Here is a 5,457-nt window from a genome sequence, read left to right as displayed (position 1 = left end):
TTCTTGTAGTTCCTTCTCATATGTAGGGGCTGTATAAAATAAGATAACGAGAAAGATCTGAGCACATATGCTACAAACATCCTGGAACAAAATCTTCTGAGCTGATTTTTTAAAGTCAAGCAGCTAAATTCGGGCTTGTCTTGATATCGATAGTTGCTTACTGCTTTGAAAATCATAGATGGCAGAGCTGTATATGTGAGTTTGAGGATTTTTTTGTATTTCCTCTGTTATTTACTTAACTTTCACATATAAGTTCTCCATATTTTTACTAACGCTTGTCACTCATAATAACATAATGAGCTCAAGGTAGGTGCAAGAGGAGAGTGCTGCACAGAATCAAAGCAAGCTGAGAAGAAATTGAAAGAGCGTGTGCGTGGTGGTAGGTAGTGTAACTCCACGGCTGTGAGCAAGAACAGTACTCAGGAAAAAAGAGAGGAGGAAGCAATTAGCAAAGCACTTGGAAAACCGTGCAGAATCCTGAAAGTGAGAATGAACTCCAGGCCTAACTCTTCTCTTGCTGAAGTCAGCAGAGAGGAGAGTAAGGCTAAGGAGAGAAGCAAGGGTTTGCTACACCTTCTTGCTGCTCATCAAGAGCTTCTGGAAGAGGTAGAAGGTCTCCGTGAAACCTGCCAGGAATTAAAATATTTATACAGATCCATAGGGACCGTGTCCTGCCAAAAAAATTACTCCCACAGTCCAACATTAGTGCGGTTGCTTTTCTTAGTCAAGGTAAAGCTGAAGATGCTGCGTTTGCGTTCAGACTTCTCCCAGCCGGTCTTAATTCAGTTGTGGCACTACAACCCTTTATTATCTTCTGTTTCAAAAGGGACTTACGGAGAAAACCAGCAGATCTTTTTGCTGCTGGGTTTGAGTTTGAACTTTGTTTTCTTTAGCAGCTCTCAAAGCTGAACAAGCTCCATCATCTGGGCTAATTTCAGACCAGAGCCTTTCTCCCAGATACAGCCTCACCATAATTCCTTAGTTGTAGTAACAATTGAGTGCCCCGTGGCAATTGAGTGCATACATACAGCTCCTGCTACGGCCTCCAGAGGAAGGCTGTAAACACTCACCCACAAGATTGCCAGGCAGAAAACTTGAGGGCTTTCTGGGCACCCAGCAGCAACTTCAGACCTTCCAGACATTAATTGTATTCCATGTTTAGTCGCTAATTTTTCAGCCCATGCCTTCCTCCTCCCCACTCTGCCCATTAACCACCTAAAGAAAACCCACAACCCCTTTTTTGAGTAAGCTGGGTAAGTCAAGCCCTTGGGTAGGCTGGATACATGACTAAATTCTTCCATGAAAACCCTGGCCACGGATACATTTTTGCTTCAAAATAAATCAGACTAAGGTAAGTTCAAATCAGCAAGTTGGCTCTTCTCTTGTAATAACCATGCAGAAAAACAGAGATTTTTTGTTTTCTAGCTGAAGACATGCTGAAGACCCATCAGACATCCTACTCCAGTGCTTGGGGCAGCACCAGTAGGATGCATCTGAAGTCTATTTCATTATGGCATCTCTCTGCCTTTCCCTGATTTGGAGGCTGTGCTGCTGGTTGATAAGTATGCACTACCTCTCCCTCCCTCAGGAAACTGCAGCATGAAAAATAATGCTGATCCTCTGAAGACGGTTCCTCTCTGCAGAAATTTCTGCCAAAATTGGTTACAGAAGGGTGTTACCCAAAGAAAAAGATCCCCACATCTGTCCTCCTGCTCCCATGCTCACCTCCCCCAGATAGCCAGGCTGAAAAGCATCTCAGAGCTCCCACCAGCCACGGCTGGTGCAACTCCTTCAACTAACAGGAGCCACTAGATTTATTTGCCCTGCACTTGTCCCTGTTGGGCACTCTTTCAGTATGCAAGGTAGGGAGGCAATGGTCCAAGGTCTATCCTGCCCCCTAATTAATATTAATCAAAGTAATTCTTGTCCATCTCCTTACTTGAAAACTTAAGAGAATATGTTTATATTCAGTGCTGTTTGGTCGGCTCTTTGAGGGTCCTTTATTCTTTACTATCACAACCCTCTCTCCCACTGTGCCATCCCTGACTTTTGCACCACTGTTGCCATTTCTGTTGATTAGGGGATGATTACTTGGGGGCCCCTTTTTTACTTCTACACAAACACTAATCCAAGTGCAGGCTTCACATTTAAATTAAGGCCTGCAAATTGCATCTTATTTCCCCTGCAACATGTACTTGTGTCAGTTAAAGGTTAAAAGCACCGATGCTGCACAGGTAATGCCTGTGCTTCCAGGCTGTGGTGGCCAGGCTCTGGCTCTGGAGCCGAGTGATGTCCAAGGTGGCTCCTTTGCTGAGGGTTACATCACACGGCAGTGGTGGCACCACATAATCCGAATCCCTGGCAGCAAAAGAAAGCAAACCAGCAGAGTTAAACCCAGTATGTCCGGACTGATCTCGCACCCAACCCCACATCCCTCCCACGGGGTTGCCCACAATAGAGCAGTGGGCTCCCGAGGGAGCTGCTGTCCTCTCCCGCTCTTCCCCTTGGCCCTCCACCCTGGGAGGCACCTTAGCCTGTGGTTCGTGGCCCATTGAAAACCCTGCTGCCTCATTTCTGGGCCGCCAAGGTTGGCCAGCCTATTCTAGTCGAAACAAAAGGGATTGCGGCTTTGGATCGCAGGCTCCTGGTGTCTGAAAAGTTGCCTACTGATATTTCATGGTTATAAAAAGATTTGATTTTTAAAAATTGAAGGCTGGGCTCCCGCCCTGAAGTTATTACATGTGGCATCTAGCGTAACCCTTTGGGTGATTTCCAAACTAAACGCAGTATTGATAGTATTGGGTTATTTTCCATATGTCACCAGATGGAAAGAAAGGTTGCATGTTTTGAATGGCTGGTGTTTCACAACGGGACTCAGGTATGCGCTGGGAGAAGCCTGCCTCACCCTCAGCCAATTTGCTGTTGCCCTAATTAAAGTTTACACTGGTAGCCTAGGGAATGAATTAAGAAACAAACCTTAACCAGTCTCACTTCTCCACTTGTGCAATGGAGTCCTTAGAAATTCACAGGGAAAAAGTTAAAACATGTAATTTTGTACCTATGCCCCTGTGTCTCTCCGGTTGCCTTCCTCAACGTGGTATTTTCCTCAAGGTACTTGGTTTCCCTTTTGAAAGCATAGGGTTGGTTTTGGGGCAGGCTTCTGGTAGGTTTTCAAAAGGAATGGCATATCAAATCATGTGGTGGATATAATCATGGGAAGTGCCTTTTCTCTAACCTTACAAGGCTTGAAGATTTTATGTTATACTTCATTGTGCAACACGAGAAAAATACCTCAGGAACAGAAATGTCTTTTATTCCACTCCCCATGTATCTGATGCTTTATTCCCTCAGGCACTACTTGTTTGCCAAAGGATTGTTTAACCACTGTTTGACAATTTCCAAATGGGAAAAAATGCTGGGTTTCATCCAAAGGAAGGGAGGAGCTTTTCAAAGTTTTGTATTTAATCTTGGTTAAAAGTAAACAACTTTACCCTTTCAACATTAGTCATGCCTGTTGTATAAAGTATGGTGTAAAAGCGCTCAGCGAAAGAGAGTTTTTCCATACTTTGTAATTATTAACATTTGCATTCAGGATTGAATTGGATGGAATCACTGGCTGGATGTGGTGTGTGGGGTGGGGAGCCAGGTCAGGCATCACGGTGGGGTGACTGGGGGAGCTGGGTGGTGGGGGGCAGTGGGAGAAGCAGCAGGGCTCCTCACTGGAGCTGCAGCCACCTTCAGCCCACAGCCCATGGTGTGGGCAGAGAGGTCTCTGCTGGGTGGCATCCTACAAGGATTTAACGTGTCTCTAAAAGGGAGATGGAACAGACTGCGGGGGGAAGATGGGGAACCAGCCCCCAGCCCACCAGACAAACTGCTGGCACGGGTATGGCAGCGCTGCCAGGCCCTTCTTGGGGGGGAAGGACTCGCACCAGTGAAAGGGGCTCTTCCCTCCCCAGGAAATCCCTTCTCTGAACCAAAAATGCAACTATCCTAAAAAGCAAATACTGTATCCCGGGGAGAGGGGGACGGTGGGACGACGGGACGACTCCTGCGGGTGGAAGAGGTGCCTACTCCAGGTGTTTCTTTGGCACAGCAGTGGGGAGAGGGGGTATTCCGGGTGGGCACACCAGCAAGCCCCGGCTGCAGAGACGGTGCGAGAGCGACGGCGGGTGGGGGGCAACGGGCGGCGGCGGGGCCCGGGAGCGGCGGGGCCGCTGGCAGGAGGAGCGGGACCGGGGAAGCGGCGGGGATGGCGGTGGGCAGCGCCCGAGCCTTGCCCCCGCTCCCCGGCCGTTTTCTGCCCTCCTTGGGGCAGAAGGGCAACCCCCGAGCCCCGCTCCCCGCCGCCTGTCCCGAAGCGGGCAGGAATGCCCGGCGGGGCGAAAAGTAAGGCTGGGAATGCACAGCTCCTCCCTGGCTCCCCAGCACCCTGCCTTATCGCTCACTGCCCGCTTTGCAGGGGGAGTTATTAGGCAAAAAAAAAAAAAAAAAAGAAAAGATACAGAACAGATTGTCCAGCAAACTCTTGGAAGGCATTGGTGATGTGTTCATTCAGATTATAGCTAGAAGGGAACTCACTTTCCATTTGATTGCAAGCAGTAGGGAGAAGCTGGCTGAGAATGTAGAGAGGAAAGGCAGATGAGACAATGAAATAGCAGTGTTCCTCATTTTCACAAAGGGAGTGAGGAAGAACAGTAAAACAAAGATCATGAACTCTCCTTTCTATGAAATTCAATAAATTCACATATCCTAAGGAAAATATGCCCAAGGGGAAAGGGAGTCTCAGAAAATTGGTACTTCCTTAGAAAAATATGAATGGCACAGTTGCAGGGTAACCCAAAGCAAAGAAAGAACAGGAGATGCATGTACAACTTGTCTCAGTCACAGGCAATTTGGCATGAACGAGGAGAAATTCAGACAAAAAAACCAAAGGACAGAATATTCTGCAACATAACCAACAGCACAAAAGACAAGATAAAAATTTAGCTTACTCATTTTGCAAAAGACAGTATGAGAGATGCACTAAAGGACAAATTAAACCAGGGTCAGCATTACACTGCTGGAGAAAAGGGTGCCTGTATTGGGAGGTACATACAAAAGCATTATCCATGAAGTATTTGAAGCACACGCTACTGGTAAAACCTGTGCTGCAATTTGGCTTCCAGTTTGGGACCTGTACTTCAAGAAAGGTATCAGCTAATCATAAAGACAACAAAGAAGCGTGAGGAGAATGATCAAGAACTACAAAACACATCCACAGGGAAACACTGAAGAAATTGGAACTGTTTATTCTAAAAAGAGCAGTTGGGGAGAAGGTGACTGTCTTCTAAACTTGTCCTATAAAAGTAGTTGCAAAGACTAAGAGAATAATCTGTTCCCTGTGTCTGCTGTTGACAGGACAAAAAGTAGTGAACATAAATTGCAGTAAGGGAGATTTAGATTTGACACTAGGAA

The sequence above is a fragment of the Calidris pugnax genome, unplaced genomic scaffold (genome assembly GCF_001431845.1).
Source record: "Calidris pugnax isolate Ruff unplaced genomic scaffold, ASM143184v1 scaffold303, whole genome shotgun sequence".
Classification (NCBI taxonomy): Eukaryota; Metazoa; Chordata; class Aves; order Charadriiformes; family Scolopacidae; genus Calidris; species Calidris pugnax.
Note: the sequence above shows the minus strand (reverse complement) of the source record.